Below are 23,312 nucleotides of genomic sequence, written 5' to 3' on the forward strand. Positions count from 1 at the left end.
TTTCTCATTATTGTTCAATCAGAATTAACAGATCTATTATAAAAATAGAGGAAAACATGTTTTCAGTCTTACAAGCTCTCATCCTACCTGCCCACCTCAGTAGACATAATCCATCTACCCTTGGTCTTCTTATCCACTCACCCTCCAAAAAGAATTTATGAAATCTTCCAATGGCTCATCCTGATCCTAATCCTATGTGAAAGTTTCCTGTGTTCTTAAATCATGCTGAAAAGACAGTCCATCTAGGCAGCTTTAAAGACATATGTCTCCTTCGCCTCAAGACAAAGAAAAATAAACCTAATCCATCCTTGCAGATAAATTCATCAAAACTCAAGGCCTGTGGAAATATTTACTACTGTGTTCTCTATTTCTTAGTTTGGGATATCTGAGCTAGAAGCGACCTGACAGATCATCCAAACCCAATCCCTGGAAGCAGGGATAAAAATAACAGCATCAGGGCTGAGGCTGACCCCAGAATGGAAGAATCGGGCTTTCTGATTGAACAACACAGTCCTTTCCCTGCCACAGCAGGGAGTGACAACCACAGCATGTGGAGGCAAATTTTGATTTCCTCAAGAATGACCACACTGAAAGATTCCTGGCAACCTGTACCCAGGAGAAGCAAAGGCAGGCTCTCGCATCTTCCCTTCTTAAGAGAGCCTCAGTACATTCCTAGGAGACAGAACACAACACATTTAAGAATGCTTATCTACAATAGTTTTTCCTTGGGAATATATGAAGCCCTATAATATTAATATTTACTAAAGCTATTACAGCTTTCCTTCTAAAGTCTGAAAGTTTCCCTCAAACACAGACCCAGATAAGATCATTGCCAAGATGTAGGGAATATTTTCACCTAAACCCATGGTATGGTGGTAATTTATGAAATGATTTTCAAAAGATAAACTGAATTATATAATAGCAATGAAGGTTGTTTATGAGATCCCTAATGGGTTCTAATATTTAAACAATCCTGAAATGTCAGGTAGTTTAATCCCCTTTGCTTTCTTTCAAATATGAGGTTAATACTTTTCAAACAAGTATTTCATCAGCATAGGGTTTTTATATTTTTAAAATAATCTCTAATTGTCTAATCTCTTTGTTCTCAAGATCAAGATTTTTCTAAAAACATCCATAATTCCAATATTAAATCCAGGGGCACCTGAATGGCTTCGTTGGTTAAGCTTCCGACTATTGATTTCGGCTCAGGTCACGATCTCAGGGTTGTGAGATCAAGCCCTGCTTCGGGCCCTGCTCAGCGCAGAGTCTCCTTGACATTCTCTCATTTTCCCTCTGCCCCTCCCCCGACTCACATTCGCTCACTTACACGCACTTTTTCTCTCTTTGAAATAATAAATAAATTAATAAATTAATAAAATCTCTAATACTAAATTCAACCCTCTCCAATGTAGAGTCAGTCTCCTAGAGTTTACTTTGCCGATTACCAAGGATTCCCCCATTATTCCACCATCCTGCCTTGTATGTCGTCTGAAGTAAAATGAAGACATCCTATTGGAATGAGCATATAATGCATATTTCTTTGAGTCCCTACCTGTATTATGTTGCACATGCCATCACAATTGGTCAGGAACCCATATACCAGTTATTCATATAGGCACTTAAGTTCTATGTACTATTATATCCCTTTATTTTCTCGTGTTCCTACTGTGTTTTTCTTCTAACAGAGAACAGCTGTCAAACGATCATGAACTTCCTTAGAGTAGAATGCCAATTAACAAATACGCAAATAATAATGGAGATACAAAATCACCAATGATGCTAAGACTATGAGATAAAGTCTGATGAGAAATAACATTTTTATGCAGGATCTCTCCACAAATTACTAATTACTAAGGGGGAAACAGTAGCTTTCTAGTGGATAGACTTGAAAAGACTTCACCAGATGAGCAAAGTGGCATCATCAATATTGGGACAAATCAATATCACACATGTTGTGCTATGATGCACTAAGAACAACACAATATCACTTCTCCAGGTTTTTCATCCAAAAACACATAACATGTATGTATTCACAAGGGAATATCGGATCCACAAATCGAAGACTATTGTACAAAATAAGTGGCCTGTAATTCTTCAAGATTATAAATTTCAAGAAAAACTGAAAAAGGTTCCAGATCAAAGGAAACAAAAAAGATACAACAGGGAACTGCAGTCTATCATGGTGCCCTGGACCAAGAACACAGACATCTATAAAGAACACTGTTGGGAAAACGAATGAAATTGTAGATGGCTATGGATAGGATAGTAGTCTTGTGCCAGGGTTACATTTCCTGATAGTGAGAGTCATCCTGTGATTAGAAAATACACTGAAGTAGTTTCAGGTAATGGACAAAATGTCCCCGAATTACTTCCAAATGATTCAGAAGAAAAACAGAATACGCACAGGTAGAAACAGAGCAAATGATAAAAGAAACGGATCGAAACGTAAACAACGGGCAAACATAGGGGAGATCTTCGTATTATTCTTCCAACTTTCCTAACAGAGTTGAAATTATATCACAATAAAATGTGGCCCGCTATGGCAAATCATTACTACAACGGTACATCAAATTTCTACAAGGTGTCATCTCACTTGATGGGTTAAGTAAACTGAAGTTCAAAGAGATCAGATTATTTGCATAAGAATACAGGACTAGTTGGTAATTTTATTTGAGAACTTGACTGGGCTAAGGAAATGCCCAGAGAGCAGGTAAAATGTTATTTCTGGGGTCCCCTGGCTGTCTCAGTCAATAGAACATATGACTACCGATCTTAGGACCATGAGTTCAAGCCCCATGTTGGGCATACAGCTTTAAAACAAAACAAAAACAAACAAAACAAAACAAAACAAACAAACAAAAAAACCCACATTATTTCTAGGTGTGTTTGTGAGGGTATTTCTGGGAGAGACTGAGTAAAGAAGTAGCTAGGCATCATCCAATCCACAGAGGGCTGGAAAAAAAAACAGAACAGTGAAGGAGAAGCAAATTTGTTCTGTGCTTAAACTGGGATATCCATCTCCTCCAGCCCTTGGATATCAGCATTCCTGGCTCTCAGGCCTTCAGACTTGAACTAGAATTTATACAACTGACTCCCCTGGTTCTCAGGCCTTCAGGCTTATGCTGGAACTGTACCAGTGACTCTCACAGGCTTCCAACTTACAGACAGCAGATGGTGGGACTTCTCAGCTTCTATAACCACATGAGCCAATACCCCATAATAAATCCCGTTCTATATATCTCTACATACCCTATTGGTTCTGTTTCTCAGGGTAGCCCTGAGTAATACAGTGGCAGAATCAGAATTTTAACCCAAAACTGTCTAAGACTTCCCCGTCCATCATGTGGTCTTCAACCATCCCCTCCTATTCCTAGACCTAGAGAAAGCTGGTATAGACTTCAGTATAGCCCTTTCTTGCTTCCTCTGAGCTGTTGGTAAGCTCTCATCTTGTAAATAAATGAATCATGCCCATCATCTGTTTGGCATTACTGAGAAGGCTGAAATACCAAACCTTAGTTCATGAATCAAACGACATCTGGGATGGGTAGCAGTACTGACACCGACAAAGAAGCTACCTGTCATCTGGAAAAGAAATTCAAGTCTCTGCTTCCTCCAGTCCCCTCCTTATCTTAGGACTGAAACTTTGAGTTTCTGTTTTCTCTAAGACCACACCTTTTAAACTAATGACTCATTGTGCTGAAAGATTTAATGAAATCAATAAAGGTGGGGGGGGTTCAGTTCTAAGAAATCAGGAGGATAAAATATTACATGGAAGCTAACACTAAGATGCTGGGGAATGACAAAGCAGATAAATTCAGTTAAGTCCAAGAGTCTCATTAGCAAACAGAACCAATGCACAGCCTTAGAAGGATGAAACTTGCAATGATTAGTGCTGCCTCTACATGATCTGATTATTAATAATAATCAGAAGAGTCAGAAACATAAAAAAAAGTAGCTACCATGTACTGAGTGCCCGCTGTTTAAAAGATGCGGTTTCGGTATTTCTCACATGCACTTTCATTTAATGCAAAATGTAAAATGAGCAAGTAAATAAACAACCAAAAAACAAACAAACAAATGAGCTCAGAGAGGTTGGATGAGCTTTTTCATGGTGACATGAATTCTGGTTGCCACCAGAATTTTGCTAGGTTATTGCATCTAATAACGGGGAGTTATTAGAAGGGAGGGTTGAGATCCAGAGGCAAAAACTCTCAGAGGAAAAGGATCACGAGAATCATGGCAGTTATAGGCTAGTCCTGCATAAGGAGCATGATGATTGAACCAAAGCTTTGGAGCTAGACAGATGCGTATCAGATATCAGCAGATCTAGACCTGTCTTCACCTCTTTGGAATATTTACCTAACCTCTTGGTGTATATGGGTTTCTAATCATTGAATATATATATATTAACACCTAACGTTTAGGTTTCTTATGAGAACTATGTAAAATGGCAGGCAGTAATCATGATTTTAAAGGACTGTTAAAAATAATACAAGAGACCCACCACGGAGTTAGTTAGGCTAAGTCTCATGTCACCAAATGGGGACTTAATTACAGTTTCGGCTTCTCCGAAAAATGGAATCTTAAACCCATCAATCAGGAATCACCTGGTCAGCACAAGTGAAATAATCTTAGAGGTCCCTGAGATCCCCTAAAGGAAAGTGTTGTTGCCACAGCAGTCTACTTTTTACTGATATAACTTCCTTGTCCCACTCTCTTCTGCCCATAAAAGTCTCATTGTGTACACCTCCTTGGAGCTCCTTTCTATCTGCTAGATGGGGTGCTGCCCAATTCATGAAGCCAGTAAGATCTTCAAAATTTGTTCAGTTGAATTTTGTCTTTTAACAGGATGCTGGACAAAAGCTAATGTACATACATTATTTAGCATTTACTAGTGTTGGGTATTTTTTTATGTTCTAACAAAAATGATACACAGGTATTTCAATTAATCAAGTTTTACTGTGTACCCCCATCTGCCAAAAAACAAAATCGAATGAGGTTACTGCAGACATCATGGTACAGAAAAAAGATAAAGCCTTTGGCTCAAATCTCAGTTGAATTAGTTGGCTGAAATCTCACTTCTCGTTTCTCTGAGCTCAGTCCATCACATGGTTGCTGAGCAAAGTTAATATGTTCTTTTTTCTCATGTAATATCTGGAGATACAAATTCTGAGGTATTTTTAATAGCAATAGTAATTCTAGTAGTAACTGTAGTAACAGTTATTTGTTGATAGATGTGAATAATTAGTTTTATCATCATTATTATAGTTAACAATTAGATAGCACCACTATGCACTATTCTAAGTATTATTAATTTCCTATCAACTCACTTAATGTTTTCAACAAGGCTGGAAGGTTGAATGACTCCCCCAAAGTCACAGAATAGTAACTGCTGTTCACTGAGCTAGGGAGAGATTCTGTACTCATTCACATAGGTAATAGAGAAAAAGAAATTTCACATGCAGGATAATCACAGATCTAGTTTGAAACGTAGAAAATGCAGTCGAATCAAACAGAAGTTAGGCTGGGGCAGCAGATTTGACCACCGGCAGGCAGAATGAGTCCGATAATTTCCAACTCATTCTTAATGGAATTTTCAATTCATCTTATTGACTTGGGATTTCTGGGTTAGGATAGAGAGGTGGATATCAAGCAAGAGTCCTGAGAATAATTTAAGCCTTGGAATTCAGTTAATCCAAAGCGAGTGAGAACAATACGGTGTGTATATATGTTTGTGTGGATATCAACCTGCCGTAAGTATTTCTTTTCAAAAAGTTACCCTGTGGAGACAAATAGCCTGAGGTAAATATACAAACTGTACATTCTGCTTTTGACTGGAGGCTTAACTTGTCAGTGATAATGATTTACATAGTGATCCTCTCTCTTCCTGACTGAAAAGTTGCACGAGCTTCAAGCTATGTGCTCTGTTAAGAGTCAGGAAGAGAGAAATCCTTCCTATTTCAAGCTGGTTTGATTGCTAATTCTTTTCCAGAGGTGATGTGAAATCTGGCTGATGTAGATGAACTGGTAGCAATGTTGTCACTAGAAAAGGCATGGATCTTATAGGAAAAATAGGTAAAGGTATTTTAAAGAGCGAATAGCCCCCTGCTGAGTATCTCTATCTTGTTTCCTTAAAGTGAATGTTTCTGTCTTCCAGAATCCTTGCCTGTGTCTTAATCATTTCAGCAAAGGCCCTGGCACATACTGCGTCCCCAATAAATGCTGCTGAACAAATATTTTAATCTACTTTTACCCAATAATTTGTCAGCACTTCAGAATAACACATTAACCAACTGTATTGATTTTGAAAATAAGGAGCAAATAAACCTGTGGAATGTCATATTAGTTTCTAAATTCCGTGTGTGTTTGCGCGCGTGTTTGATGAAATGACACAATGTGACTACTTTATCTAATAACTTTAACTTTTTTTATAAGAGATTATATATCAGAAACGTTTAGGGGCAAAATTTGATGGCAAAAACATTCGAGTTTGAAATCTGATTCAGCGACTTTCAGCTGGCTGACTGTAAGCAAATTATACAACCTCATTAAGTCTGTTTATGCCTACAAATTGAAATATATTGCACTGTGTACCTTATACGGATTTTGTGAGCATCAAGCAGTGTTCATTCTGATGCTAGCATGGAAGTGTTCAAAAGGTGAGTCATTAGTTTTATTAACAGCAGTCACATCTCCTATTTTCCTTAATAGAGAACTACAGAATACAGTATTAGTCTAAAGATGGCCTTCTTATAAAACACCTCATTTTCATAAAAACGACAGTCAGTACAAATCTTAGGTGAATCTATAAGATAATACAACTTAGATCATAGATTTAACCATCACTGCATCTAAAAACATATTTATCAGACGTATCGGCACAATAATTATCCACTACTGGGAAAGTTAATAAATTGAGTAGGTATGGGGGGTTTTGGTGGTATGCAAGTGTGGAAGGGTATAAAATGCTTATCTAATTACGAATCTAAAGGTTTCTTCCCTTCGATATTTATAAAATGCACTATTGAAGGTTAGCTTCTATTTCAATAAATCCCAGATATTTAATACTACGTTTTTTTTTAACCTCTTCAAGAGTTTGAAGATGAAACTTTTCAAAATTTTCCATGGAAGACTATAGCCACTGAATAGCACGAAGTTATTGCAACATAAGAGTTCCTATCATGGGGGCGCCTGGATAGCACAGCCGTTAAGCATCTGCCTTTGGCTCAGGGCTTGATCCCGGCGCTCTGGGATCGAGCCCCACATCAGGCTCCTCCGCTGGGAGCCTGCTTCTTCCTCTCCCACTCCCCCTGCTTGTGTTCCCTCTCTCGCTGGCTGTCTCTCTGTCAAATAAATAAAATCTTAAAAAATAAATAAATAAAATGAGTTCCTATCACGTATGTTTTAATAAAGTTCTTTTCATGTAGCCTTCCTGCCAGGTGTAATAGATGTAATATTTCCATGCCATTCATATTATTATGATGGTGATGATTCTATACTTATATGCCACGAACATTCTGTAATGCCTGACCGTATTTTTTTCATGGAATCATTTTTATTCCTACACAACTCCGAGGAAAATAGTCCCTCCTACCCGTGCTCATCTCAGGGCGGTCTGCCGGCATGGCTGAACTCCACACTACTCTAGCAAACATCACTCTCCAATTACATGGGTTCCTGAGTATTGACAGTTGCAAGTTGGGGAACGTCTTTAACCTGTCCCCTCACTTGATCTTCAAAGAAATTACTTTGTTTGTACTGTGACATTTTGAAGCACTACACTTGTTTGCCTATCAATATGGAATGTGGGTGTCCATTATTTCATTCTGAATCTACTTCTTCCTAAGTAGCGAAGAGCAAGTAACAGTTAAGCACATTCTTCCACCTAGGACTTTGCAAGACAAAGTTCATGTTCAAGAACCACACTTCCTTCTACTAGATGGGAGTCATTCCTTCCGCAAGCTCAGTGTTTTATCAGCGTAGATGACTGAGAATTAGAAAAGTAAACTGCTGGATTGCAGAGGGCTCTAGAGAGGGCTATACTCACACGTGTCATTTTACAGCTGAGTAACGTATGGGCACGGAACGACAAGACTTAAAAAAGTTCTAGGGAATAGCAATTAGAGCTTTAATGACACAAAATACTCCAAGGTGTGAAATACTTAGGACAGTAACAACTGCCATTATATTTAGTCCCCACTAAGTGAGCTAAGATGTCACATCCATTGCTTGGGGAAGCCCTAGAGGAAAAAACAAAATCCTACAAGCTAATTTTCTAGATGAGGAAACGGAGGCTAAACAGAATTAAACGAGGTCACAAGCTCCAAGTGTGTCTGCTATGACAGGATTTGAAACTCAACTTTGTCTAACTTCAGAGCAGGGGCTCCTAACCACAATACTCCAGGCTAGCCTATTTCTCAATTAGAAAGAAACAAGCCTCAACTTTGGACTAGCAGAGTTTGACAAAGGTCCTGCAGGGTATGGTGTTCCGTAAAAAGCTCTTTATCTCAGGAATAAATACGGGAGAAAAACAGGCTAGCCTCTGTGGTTATAACAAAAAAGATAGAAGTTGTGCTGAAAACCTGCTAGAGGTTTCAGAAATTGGTGCTAAACGGTGTTTCCTAATTTTTGTGTTAAATGTGTGTTTCTGTATGTTTATTCCTCCTGGAGCTGCAAATGCAAGCCTATAACTCATAAAGAGCATGTGCTGGATGAAACAATATACCTTGAAAAGTAAATTGTAAAATAGAAAATACTAGTCCTTTAAGAGGAAGGAGGTTCAAATTGAAAATCTGCATTTGGCACATTAATGCTTAGTTTCTGGGAGAGAAAGAGCATAGACTTAACCCCTTCCTTGATGCACCAGAAAAGTTTTTCTTGTGCTGACACTTCTATGAAATCTAAAAGAAAAGGCCAGAACCTTGTGGAGCTTACAGAGGAACAGACCTGAGGACTTTGCATTTGCAAGGAGTCTTCCACGTCTCCAACTCCAAGGTAGGCGTGCTTTCTTCAGCTACCTCAAAAGTTCTCTCGGGAGAGTGGAGCCTTCAGATACAGACTTTTACTTTCTTATCACATCTCAGCCAGCAGTTCCCTGGCATGCTGATTTCCTTTCTAAATAGAGCAAAGCTTTTGTGCCAGGTCATAGGATCAAACTGTATCCCAGGGCTTGCAATGCCAAGTGACACAGAACTGCTCTACCTTTTCCCATGCAAATCCAAGCCTGGGGAATATTCCCAGAGAAAAATTCAACTGCAAAGGACTTCCTCAAACATTAACAAAAGAATCCAACATTCTTGGTCTCCTGGCCTGGACTATGCATCATCCAGAACCTGGGATGCTAGGCGACAGTAAGGAACACAATCTTGGACAATATGAACTGGGGAGGTCACAAGGCAGTGAAAGTCTTTGAGAGTCTCCCTCTGTAATATCCCCTGGGATGATGACTCTTACTAATTCAAGGTCTCAGTCCATTTGCCAGCATCGGTAGGGAAGCAGTGTAGTCCTTGGATTTAAGAGACCACATAAACCACATGATTTGCTGGTATACTTAAAAAAAGGTAATCCCATCCACACCTTTCCTACGTCAAGGCAGTGGCATGGAATTGTAGGAGTAATCTCAACACACTTCCTGGTAGAGAGAGTTATCATAGGAAGACGACTCCCTGCTCCAATGCTGAGTGATTCACAGAGGATCTCTGCTCCTGAGTGATTCTCAGGCAGTGTGGTATCACACACTGAGCAAAGTGTCAGAAGCCCTGGCTTCTTCAGTGGGGTCTTGTGCTCTCTCAGTCACCCTATTTGGGCCTCTGGGTTGTTGGAATGATCAAAAGAAATATTTGGAAGATCAAATTGTGTTGTGTAAAAATAAGAACTTTTCTATATTCCATAAGAGCACATCCATGTGCAAAGAAACATAAGGAAGAACCAAATAAAGGGAGGGTGGGGGTGGTACCGTGTAGGCAGAAAGCAGCACAGGTTTTGAAATCAGCTAGTTGTGTATTCCAGTACCCATTCCCCCACTTTACTGGCCATTCTGGGACAGTGACTAAATCTCTCTGAACTTACGTTTCTTTGTCTGTTAAGGGGTGTGGGGAGGGGGGGAGGCGGAGGCAGGGATGGTAACAGCTCTATCTCACAGGGTTCAATGAAGGCTAAGTAAGATTTTGTATATCCTGGAAGGTATTAGGTATGTACCAAGTGTTACTTCCCTTGGTTCTAGGGAATACACATCCTTCAATTTTCACTTTGCCTACTTTTTCTTAAGCCGTTAAGAATATATGTATGTATGTATTTGTCAAGTAGCAGAGACAGAAGGCAGTCTTAGCTTCTACCATGGACATTTTAGAGTATTTAAAATTAAATACGTAAGTTAAATCATTTCTATACTAGAAATAGAAATTCTCGGGGTGCCTGGGTGGCTCAATCAGTTAAGCATCCAACTCTTGGTTTCGGCTCAGGTCATGATATCAGGGTCCTGGAACTGTGCCCCACATTGGTCTCAGCATGGAGTCGGCTTGAGATTCTTTCTTTCCCTCTCCCTCTGACCCTCCCCCCACTCATGCTCTTACTCAAACACAGTCTGTCTCTCCAAGAATAAATAAATCTTTATAAAAAAGAAAGAGAAATTCTAATAAAATATTTTTTCTTCCAATATCTCAAAAGCCTTTCCATAATTTTAGAGAGTTTTAGAAAATGTAAATGGTCCAAAAGCTAACCTATAATCCTTTCCCACTCTCCCACTTCTTTAGTAAACTAGTGCCTTATCAAAACGAACTATCAGAATAAACTACGTTATGATTTCATTTAAAGGCATTATTCATTTATTATATCTGATTTGAGGTAAAATGGCCATCATTCAGTTTCTAGCTCCAATTGCTAGAAAGTATATAAATTTAAAAGCCAAAATTAGGTTTCCGGGAAAGGTTAGAAGGAAGATCATCGTGTTTGCTGGTTCACTCAAATTGTTCTGACTTCATGCCCGGTCCTGCCAGCCATGGTTACTCAGCGAATGCCATGTGTCAGAAAGAAAACACAGTCCTTGTCAAAAAACAGCAGACCTGTGTGATCAGAAGTGCCATAAAAGTATGCATAAGCCCATCTGTCCAGGGGCTAAAAGAAATTAGTCTCTTCCTAGTGAAAATCACTCAGTGGACCCAAAATCCTTTTCTCTTCCTCCTTCTCTTTTTCCATCTCCCTCTCTCCCTCCCCCTGCCTCTCTCCACTACCCTCCTTCTCTGATTCTCTTCATCTTCATCTTCACTCTATCTTATTTTTCCTCTCGTTGTTTCTGATCCTGTGGGGTTTTAAATTCTTGGCTCCTGTGAAAGGCTCTCAGTGTCTGTTTTCTGTGTCGAGGCTGTTTTCTTAGGTTGCAACATTTGTAATGTGACTTTCTCTCTGTAATTCAGAATTCTGGTCTGATGCTCTGTTTGCTGTTTGGCTCTATCATTTGTATCTCTCTGACCCTGTCTGATCATCTCATTCTGTTTGTGTGTATTTCTGTGTGTGGGGGGGGGGTCCTCCATGTTTATTGTTTGGTTTTTCGGCTTCAACTCATGTCTGTCATCCAACTTGTGGGATGGAGAAAAAGCCACAAACATTGAAATGCATTGCCCATAGTCTAGTTGGGATATGGAATTTGCTTTCAGCTATTTAAAAAAAACAACAACAACTACCAGGAACTTTACATATGAATTTAATAACAGGAAAAGCAGAGAAGAGGAGAGAAATAGTGGCTGTGATCAATAGAACCAGCCATTGCAAATGTCTAATGATTTCTGAAAACACCTCACAAGGCTGATTGTAAATGTTCCTGCAAAGGCAGGGACATAATCAGAGGATGAGGTCTGCCAAAGCAACCCTGCGCTAAGAGAAACATAATAGGGCACACATGCGTGTGCAGACACGTGAGCGCGTGCACACACACACACACACACACGAGTATGACAAAAAGCGAACTGCAATGAGAAATTCATTTATACTTTTAGATTCCCAGAAGCACATAAAAAATAAAAGCAAAGAAAACTCCACTATAAATAACCCTGCCAGATTCTAAATAAAGCCCTTGAGTGGCTGGGGAGTCTGACTTGCTTCAAGGAGTTATAGGATTTGGTCATTTTTAATAGCCGTGTTTGCTTTCTCACCAAATTACTTCTCCTCCGAGAATCTGCTACAGGCACAAGGGAATTATTCTCAGTGGCCAAAGTGCATGGGTAGCAAAAGGACATGACCAGAACTGTCCAGGCGAAGGTCACCATAGCAAGAGGCAGGAAGGAAGAAAGAAACAGAGAAGCCCATATCCATTTGGAAAAAGACCCTTGGAGTTTCAAGAGGAATCAGGGAAGTCACCGCAAAGAGAAAAGTAAATTACAGATCCCACCCCTGGAGCCTTGGTAATATTGTCCATCAGCTCAGTTCCAATTGTACAGGGAATTGTTAATAAATTATTCAGCATTAACACAATTACTTCAAGCAGCTAGAGGGTACAAGCTTTTTGTCTTCTTTTAGTTCCTGTCTAGCGTACAGGAATTTATTTTTTATTCCACTCAACCATCCCACTGTTCTTTCTGCTGTCTGGTGATTCTCAGTTTAAGGAGCCCACAAAATTGCCCAGTCATGGTCAAAGTTTCCAGAGAGCTCTCTAATGTAATGTTAGAGCTTGAGTCATGCAGAACTCTACCCAACTCAGGAAAAAAAAAAGCTAGAATCATTGCACACAGTCACCTAAACAGTGAAAATTTAATTTAATGCAAAAGTCTCAATTTTCTTATCCACAAAATGGTGGGAATAACATCTGTCAATATATTTAAGGCACTGAGCAAGATGCCTGAAGTGGTCAATACAAATATTCTCCTGCTACTCCCTTTCCATCACTACTCTCTTACTTCATTATCATATTTATTTTAAATGTATGCATAAAAATGAGAAAGCAAAAAAGACAAATATCGCACTACCCTGTAGTAGGAGACTAACCCACAAATCACTTAGTACATGGCACCAGCCCTGCCCAGACCCAAACTGTGGCATTCGCCTCTCTATAAAGGAAATATAACAGAGCCACCACATGCATAAGCCTCAAGAATGTTTTTCTTCTCTCAAGGGCTTTATATCTGCCTCTCTCTGCCACGAGCAAAACATAAAGATGCATGCCAACCAATAGGGAGAGTGGTTTTGCAATCAGCTAGACATCTCGAAACGTATATGCAAATCCTACTGAACTGTACATTCTAGTCATGAGACCACAACTTGATTACCTTCAGTGAGACTCACTTTTCTCATCTGCAAACTGGGGTGGCAGCTGAGCTCACTGAGCACCTCCCACATGGGGTTCAAAAGAGGCCATAGGTTACCATGGTTACAGGAACAAGCTCTGGGGTCCCCCTGTCCAGGCTTGACTCCTGCTGCATCACGTACTCACTGTGTGTCTAATCTGTAGCTGCTAACAGAAATAAGTCTTCCCTTGAGCTCTCCCAAGCTGGCAATGCGGATAATGATGCCTTCCTGAGGGTTTCTGGTAGGCCTGAACAAGCAAACTTCATAAGGTGTCTACCACATAGTAAACACTCAATAGATATGATCAGTTTATTTTGGTTACTTACAAATCTCCTTTTCTCCCCCACTTCAATGTCCCCACACCATGTCATCAATCTCATAGTCTCCGACATGGATTCACAACAAAAAGAGATCTAGGCAACACAGCTGGGCATTTTTAGGATTAGAGAGAAATAGAAATATGCATCTAGTGTTTTATTCCCTGCTGGTTCCCAATATCCCTCAGCCCTTCTGATCGGGCTCATCTGGATTCCGCTATTGTCTCCCATGGAAGCCCAGTGACATTTGATACTCTGCAGATTTCAAAGCACATCTGCCACATTGTGGTAAATACATGCAGAGAAAACGGATTCCATGGATCTGAGCAGGGGGACGGTTCCTATTAACTAATCCAGTTTGAGGGGTCCACAGACTGTTACCTCTGCCATCACCTGCACTACGGAGGAGTGCAAATTGATGTCACAGCCTATAGTATCGGGCACCTACCACATGGGGTTCAAATGAAATACACTGTGGCTCCTACCCAATACCTTGCCTAAAGCTCTTCCAAACATCAGTCCCCATGACCCATTTCTTTAATTAAGTGGTATTCCAAATTTACTCAGGCTGGATACAGAGAACAAAAAGCATGATTCATGCTATCCTGGGATTGACTGAGGATTGATTGAATGTGTGTGTGTGTGTGTGTGTGTGTGTGTGTGTGTTATTTTAATGTTTAATGTGCAGAGGAATTACCTGGGGAAACTGTTAAAATGCAGAGTCTGATTCAGTAAATCAGGTATACAGAAGGTGAATGAAATTCTGCTTTTCTAACTACCTCCCAGGTGCTGTGGCTGGTCTGCAGACCCTCACTTTTCGTAACAAGAATGTAGTAAATAATAGTTCTCTTGCCAGATATAAGATCTAAGAGGACTCCTAACTGTATTGAAATGTTAGGTGAGGTGGTCATAGCTAATGAGAAAGCATGCCCACACTGTAACTAAATATTCCAATATCTGAATATTGACAAGACTGTCATCACTATATTTCAAAATATTCAAAGACTTAGGGACAGGAATGCATGACCAAATTATGCTGGGTTGGGGGGAGAAAAAGAGAGAGGGAGAGGGTATAGGAGCTGAGTTTAAGTTAGCTATAATGGAAATGATATTGTGAAAATTGATAAAAGGAAAGCTCCCTAAAATGGAGTCAAGAGGCTCAGCAGGGGAGCTCTTACACCCTAACACTCATGGTCAACTGCAGACTCGACAGGAAGAGATGGGCCTTGTACATGGATACTGCTTTACTATCTCAGCAGGAGGAAGGAAGTCTTACCTACCTCCTGTCCCAGCAACAACTCGGCCAATGAAAGTGACCATACTTTTAACTCCCAGTTTACTCCAATGGACTTTTTGTTTATAAGGGCCTTTCTAGCTTCCCCGTCTCCTCTACAAAAGAGGCACCTCTCCTTTGTTTTCTGGACTGATCTTTGGTGTTGCCACAGCTCGCTCATCCCACCTTGCAATTCTCTTTTATTCCCGAATAAACCCATCTTTTGCTGGTCAAATAACTGGATAACTGGCAGTTTTATTTTTAAGGTTAATGATATGTACGGAAGGAAAATGCTAAAATATTAAAGAAACTACTGCTTAAGAAAACACACACACCCAGACTAAAAGAAACCCTGTAAATGCTGTAATGCTTTTATCTTTCTTAAATAACAGGATTCCGTAAATTTCTTTTCCAGGTTATTCTTATTTATTGAAAAGTTACAAGCAGCACGCAGTCTGACTATAACACTTAAACATTACAAACACAGTTTCCCATTTCGAGTTCAAATATAAACCCTTTATTTCTGGTTAGTATTTGGTCTGTTCCATGGTAATGAAAGTCATTTAAGTACATTTAGCAGGGGAGCAAGGCTATGGCTGTGCATTCTCTCTTCTAGTGTTGTAAAAATGATTAAATATTTCTAGCTCTTTAATTTATTAATTGATGAGATTGTCCTTCCAAGTATTTAGATACGATTACATTTACCAAATGAGATTCAAACTGAATAATGGTCTCCAAGAATATGCTATGAATAGACAGTGTTGATTTTAAGAAAAATCAAATGATAGAACATTGTTATTCATTTTTCTCTCATTGTATTTTATAATGTTTTATAATATAATAATAGCACATCCTAGAAAATAAGATGGGTAAAAATGTAAAGAAAATAAACTGATAATCCAATCACATAAACTGGGGGGAAAAGTTTGAATATTTTCTTACAGATTCCACTTTATTAATATTTGGTACCATTATTAATATGAGTCAATATCACAAATTAACTTCTTTGTTTTTTATGCAGGTCGTATACTTATCATTTAGTCTTATGTTTTTTCCAATTTGGGAATTTTTTTTTTGTCAGAAACAATGGGTAGTGCTTATACATATGATTAGGATTCTTCCTACATTAATTTTTAAAATCAAGAGTATTGCTGTTCTCAGGGGAGCAAGGGGAGTAACTTCAGAAAACATAGCACAACGGTGAACAACTCTGAATATGGAGGATCGGGGGATCAGTACACAGAGGTTTATTGCTTTTGTAAATGACGGAATACGTGTATTTTTTCAGGTGCACAATCATGTCTTAATAGATATATGCCAGGCACTGTGTTCATATCACACATGCATTTTTTCATTATAGTCCATACACATTTTGTATCTTATTTCTGGTATTTATTCAGCTGCAACCATGTTCCCATGTTATAAATCCTGATAATTTTTAATGATTCAGAGTATTCTGCTATGTGAATATACTAGGAAAGCCTTCTTGGGTGTGCAGCATTTATGTTTCCCCAATTCTTCCCTATGAGGTTTAGCTTTATACTTGTGATAGAAATCAGCGCTGTGTTTGGGGTTTGTTTTGGGTTTTGTTTTTTTTTGTTTTGTTTTTTTGATACTGATTACCTTGTTGTCATTTATTTATAAACTGGGATTACATATGGGGCGCTTGGATGGCTCAGTCGTTAAGCGTCTGACTTTGGCTCAGGTCATGATCCCAGGGTCCTGGGATCGAGCCCCACATCAGGCTCCCTGCTCAGCAGGAAGCCTGCTTCTCCCTCTCCCTCTGCCCCTGCTTGTGTTCCCTCTCTCGCTGTCTCTGTCAAATAAATAAATAAAATCTATTTTTAAAAAATAGGATTACATAATCTGGCTTTTCACCCATCAACATATGACTACAATCATTTGCTTCAAGTGGGAAAAATATACCCGCCTCAAGGAGATGACCCTAAGATTGAGGATGTATTCAAGACTCTTCTTTTACGAGGGCTGAGCGAATATACTTCTCAGAGTATCTGCAAAGATAAACACAAATTATCCATCCTCTCACCTGGCCCCTAGGTATGGAATGAAGCAAAAAGGGTGAATGTCTAGAGCTACAGAGAGGAAGGATTAGGAGATGGTTTGGGATTTTACTCCGGCACAAACTCAGCTGATAGATACACGTGTGCTTGTACACATGTGTGTGTGCATGGGTGTGCATTTAGAGTTTCTGCTGACCTACATGACTAATACTATTTCATTTATTTACATCAGTGTCAAAAGACTTCCCAAAGCTCTGGGATGCCTGCTATTTCTAAGTCGGGACACTGGGCAAGAGGCAAAAAACTCTCGTTTCTCCAGATTGAGATGCACGATGCTGACTTGCATTCCTGCCAAATTATTGGTGCACAGGCTCTGTCTGAGTAGGCAGAGGCTTCACAGAACTGACAGTGAATTGTTCTCGCAAGACCGAGGATACAATTCGGCTGTGGCTGCGTAGCCCAGTGCTCTTTACATGCAAACGGCCAGCAAAAATAATGGCATGTCAAGTGCAATTTTCTCGCCGGCCGCTGACACCGTAAACTGTAATACAGTGTAATTATTTGGCATCCCGTGTCCTTCATACTAAGCACCACCCAAACGATTTCCAAGTGAGAGAGAAGAGGGAAGGTTAGAAGGTCAAATTTAAAGAGAGAAAATGAGTCAGTGCCTTGGAGGGAGAGAATTATAAATAGATGTGGCATCACCAGCAGTAGACTTATATCCAAATAAGGAACTGCTCAGAAGCCCAGGTAGGAGGGGAAAAGGGAAGAAAGAGAGCAGAGGAGTTTATGTAAGAGAGAGGATTTAGGATAGATCTCTGACCACCTGGAGAGCAAACTGGTTTTTCCCAAAATAAAGCAATATGAGGAACTGAGGATCACAGACCACAGAACAAGAGCTAAAGGAACCCGGGCAGAAAATCAATAGATGCTACACTCATTTTTCTTATATTGCTTTCTTTTCCTGTTCCATAGGGATTTGTATCTTAAATATAATTTCATAATCCACTATTCCATTACAAGTGAGGAAACTGCCCAAGAGAGGCTATAGGACGTTCGCTTCCAGCTCCTCCATAGCAGAGGTGAAAAAGAAAAAAAGTCAGATCTCCAAGAGATCCTGCCCATCTTTCCATTGTGATTCAAAGATGCCAACCTTCATTCTCTGTCTCAGTTATCCTGACCCTCTCTCAGCTCTTAAAATATCCTTGCTCATGCTACTGCCTCTGCTAGAATGCTGTCTCTTTTCATCCCTGCATTCCGCTTCTCTGGTTCACGGGCTATTTCCTTAGCGAAGATTCTACATCCCACAGAACAGACCAGCTTCTCGTGTATGGGCTTCCATAGAATCATATTCCTTTATTTCGCAGTACTTATCTCTGTTTTAATGTGACATTCGTTTTCAGGACTATCTTCCTAATGTCTGTCTCCCCACAGTACCCCATTAGTTCCAGGACAGAGTGTGGATTTGAATTTGCTCAGAGTAGAGAATCTACTGGCCACAATGCTTAGGAGATAGTAAGTGCTCAATACAATACACATTTGTAGAATGACTTGATCAATCATCCTTGGGGCTCACAGCATAGGGCTCCCATGATGACATCAAGCTGTTCACCTCATATGCATTTCATCCAAAGGACATGATTTTTTTTTTTTTTTTTTGTCTTAGTTGCAAGGTGTATGAAAATCATCACGGGTTTTTTCCTCTCTCGCTCTCTTCTAAGACAAGAACACATAAGCATATAGGACGAAGGGTCCCATGTACCACCTTATTCTCTGCCAGAATTGGCAGAGAGAGTCAATGCTGGAGGTCCTGAACAATGTGGAATGCTAAGTATTTATGTGTAGAACAGGGTCTGAACCACGTGTTCCGCAAAGAACTAGCATCGGGAGCGGAGTCTTTTTGGCTAGTATTTTTCAGAAATTCAGAGAGAAGAGTTCTGATGTGCCTTGTACCATCAACACAAACGTAAGTTTGCAGATGGATGAGAATACAGCAGGATCGCCATCTGCTCTGCCTCACACCACTGGTACGGGACACAGCCTCCACAATGGGGATCGGGCAGCCTGCTCAGAAAGAGCTGTTTTAGCAAGTTATCCATTATCACTAACTCAAAGAAAGACTTTGATTTGTTTTTAAAGATTTATTTACTTGAGAGAGAGAGAGAGAGCTTGCACAAGTCGGGGGAAGAGGAGAGGGAGAAAATCTTAAAGCTGATTCCCCCACAGAGTACAGCACGGGGCTCAGTCTCAGGACCCATGAGATCATGACCTGAGCCGAAACCAAGAGTCAGACCCTTAACCCACTAAGCCACCCAGGCACCCCAGGAAAGACTTTTAAAATCAGTAAGTGGGAACAATGTTTAAACTACCTAGCTGGTCTAGAAAGTAAGGATATGAAGGGGGAACGTGAACCCAATGCATGGTCCCCTTTATTGAAAAACACCACTTGTATTAAATCTTACTGGATTTATACGACTTTTTGACAAATTCTTCCATTATTTAGGTGAATTACTCGTTCATTTATTTATGCAAAATATTTACTGAGCACTTCCTATATGTAGGCAGTGTTCTAGGTTCTGGGGATATATAGTGAAAAACAAAGGAGACAAAAATCCTTTTTCTTTGCAGAACATGCATTGTAGAAGGAGACAAATCGTAAATAAGACAAAGCATAGACTATGTATGGAATACGTGAGACAATGATCATCAGGAAGAAGAAAAAATAAAGCACGGTCAAGAGATACGAAATATTAGAGGGAGGGCATTTATTTCTTAGACAGAATGGGACAGGGAGTGTTCTCTGTGAATGACTTTCAACTTCATTTTAATTCAACAAGAAATATACAGCGGTGCTGCTTCTAACCAAGGCGACCCTCGGTAGTCCTGCCCTATCCCCACGACACTGCATAAACCCTCTGTCCAACTAGGATATCTAAGTTCCCACTCTACCCCATCTCGGTCTAAGTGACAAGTCATCCTTCAACCTTCCAAACACACCTAAATCTCACCTCCACCTAAAGCAATCTGGGGTAACTGAAAGGACTCTTTCTTGGGCTCCCACTATCTTTTGCTCACCTGGTGATGTAACTATCTGTCCATCACTGAACTACACACAGACACACACAATTAAGAATACAATCATGGGAGTGCCTGGGTGGTTCAGTCAGTTAAGCATCCGACTCCTGATTTTGGCTTGGGTCATGATCTCAGGGTCCTGGGATCAAGCCTCGCATCAGGCTCTGTGCTCAGTGCAGTCTGCTTATGTCTTTCACCCTCTGCCCCTCCTCCCACCTTACCCCTCCCCCCAAAATAATCAATCATTTAAAAAAAGAATAGAATCATGGCTACAATTACTATGTATAGAGACTACGCATACATGATTTTGACCCTTACTTATTTGTATAGCCTTTGAAGACTTTTAGTAACTTCCCCAGGGTGAACACTCAGAAAGTGGCAAAGCCAAAGTTCAAACTTGTGGAGATTGCATCTTCGAGGGCTTGTTCTTTCTCTGCACCCAGCTGTCTACCCATAGAGCAAAAACACTCAACGGACGATATGAAGGTGTATGTGAAGCTCTGAAAAGCCAATCACTCAAAAACTGGCTCTGCCCTTGAGCTTGAACTCAGCCTGCGGCGCCGAGGCCCCCGCCACCGTGATTCACAGGAGGGCCTTTTAAAGAGTAGGTATGCTCCTAAGTAACGAATGCTCGTCGGCCAGTTCCTGGGGAGAAGCTCAGCAATGAAGTGGTTTCAAGCTGGAGGTGGAAGAGTGTGCAGAGAGATAAAACACCGTAAAGCACCGGTGGGCACCTGGATACGGATGATCCCCACACTCAGCCTGACTTATAATCTGACGCAGTCACCTGAAATGTATTTTTGGCTTCACGACAACCCAGGAGTCTCAAAGCCTAAGCTATAATATTTCAGGAGCAATTTTCTTTAAGGGGAAATATGTATGATTGGAAATGTTTGCAGCAATTTCTTCAGAAAATAAGTTTAACTCTGATTTAACAACTGTTTGTGAACTGGCCAGAGGAGAGGAGAGAGAAAGAGTTAATTCATAAAAACAGTCATAAAGACTCAGGAGCATTTTGGCCATTTCAAAATCTTAGGGTTCACTAGCAACATTTCTATGATTTAAAGAAGGATAAATGCCTTGAATATTACTAAGTCACAAATCAGTGCTGAATGCCTGGCTGTTTGCTTCCATCTCCATTACTTAATTTAAAGAACAAAGTTAAAATTAGTCATCAGACTCCTATGAATCCAAAGCAAACCCCAGTTTAATTACTTTTTCTATTCAGACAAATGTGGAAAGTCCTCCTGGGCATAGCATGTTCCGTTATTTATATTATATAAGATACAATCACAGTGATATACTTCCATAAAGAAATAATACAAACGGTGAGAAAATATTCACCAATTATGCATGTATGCATATGCCTGTAGATCTAGAATTTCCTATGGTAGAAAAATGACCTGTCTGTGGGCGGGCTGAAGTTCTAAACATCCAGGAAGGAGGACTTTATGGACGCTCTATTCCATTCCTTATTTTTTAAAAAAAATTATTTAAGATTTTATTTATTTATTATTTGTTTTTTAAAGATTTTATTTTTAAGTAATCTCTACACCTGAGGTGGGGCCTGAACTCACAACCCCGAGATCAAGATCACATGTTCTAATGACTAAGCCACCCAGGCATCCCTGTATTCAATCACTCTTAAGTGCAAATGATGGTTTAAACACATGGCCGCTAGTTACTAAATTGTAATAGAATACGGTGGGTAAAATTATGGCCTTGGGAATCCCCAACTTGATTCAAACTCAGAACTTTTCCTGGATCTATGATCTTGCTTTACTAATCCGTCTAAGCCTCAGTTTCTGTACTTACAAAACAAAAAACATAATGCTGGTCCAGAAGCCCATATTCAGAACCCACTGGCCCAGATGTGTTTGGAAATTCTCAGAAGTTTTCACATGTAGAAACATACGAAGGTACATCAACTGTATGGTGCACAGCACCCTGTATTCAAGCACATTAACATTTCTGCCAGGAAGTACATCGACGATCACAGTAATGGGATGCATTATGACTACAAATAGCCTCAAGTCAGTTCTGCTACCTGAGTTCATATCAGGCACACCAAAAAAAAAAAATCTTTCAGTGATTTTTGTATTTTAGACATATGAAAAAAGGTGTGTAGACCTACTTGACACACATATTGTTTGTCTATGTGTATGTATATATACACATAAATACATACATACATATACACAGAAATGGGGGGAGGCTATTGTTAGAACCAAATAAGATGGTGCCCACAAAGTGCTCTCATATTAGTGGTCAATGCATAATACACACTCAACACTGGCCACAGCGTGAGCTCCTTGAAGACCAGGATCATGGCTTTGTTCATTGATACACTCCCACCAGCCTAAAAGAGGGTCAGACACATAGAAAGGGCCTCATAAATCCTGAGTGGGTCATGGTATCTCCTCCTCCAGGTTTCCTTTGCCCAAGGAGACTAACTCTATGGAATGAGAAAACATAATCCTTGGAGAGTCTCAATTTGCTTTGCCAGACAATGAGGCAGAAGCACAAATGTACTCAGAAGTTCCCGGGAAAACACGAAGAGTTAACGCGGGTCTTAAAGATCAATATTTCATTCTCTTCCTATTTTCTTCTAAATCCCTGCTTTTGGGAAATGAGTAATACTGACACAATTCACTTCTTAATCTGACTTAGGAAAATCAGCCATTCGCAGGCTTATAATTGGAATTCTACCTATGATGATCGTGTGTGAAGCCTATGGACACTTCTGAGGAAAAGGTATGTATCATCCTCAATCACCAACGGTGTGATTTTGGAAAACACTTATCTACACAAGGAACGTTTGTCTAACCCGCCAACAACAACAAAACCAAATGGAAATCCACCCGCGCGCACACACGCACACATAGTACTATCGGAAATTCAGATTGTATACGTTTGATCCCATGTGACGACGAATGAACTAGTCTCCTCTTGCAAACTGTATTGAATTACAGTACAAACCACTGTGAAGCATCCACTCCAAGAATCTCCCTCTCTCCATCCTTGGTTAATGACGGAAACAATCAAACCACCAAACTGAAACAAAAAAGGAGAAAAATCTACCTGCAACAGGAGATACATGGCCTCAAAACAAAATGAAACAAGCCACATCTTAGGAATTGAGGTCGTAGAAATTCTAACAGAATATGTACACGTCTTCCAAATACTTAAGCTAGAGAAAAAGTTGGGCGTGCAGACTTCTTGTAGGAAATGAGAAAGAAAAGCTGATGTGTACATGCATTACACGAGTATTATTGTACCTGACGGGGTGGAAGGGATGGGGGAGACCAGCCTTCACCAGAAGAGCAGTCTGTGTACATTTAAAACTGTTAC

The 23,312-nt window shown here is 40.0% G+C and overlaps 1 protein-coding gene across 1 annotated transcript in view; it reads right to left on the bottom strand.

The window, feature by feature from the left end:
• Positions 1 to 23,312, bottom strand: part of CDH8 (cadherin 8) — a 355,394-nt gene that overhangs the window by 315,890 nt on the left and 16,192 nt on the right. The gene's annotated exons all lie outside the window — the stretch shown is intronic.

Source organism: Ursus arctos, unplaced genomic scaffold, assembly GCF_023065955.2.
Source record: "Ursus arctos isolate Adak ecotype North America unplaced genomic scaffold, UrsArc2.0 scaffold_19, whole genome shotgun sequence".
In the NCBI taxonomy this organism is placed as follows: domain Eukaryota; kingdom Metazoa; phylum Chordata; class Mammalia; order Carnivora; family Ursidae; genus Ursus; species Ursus arctos.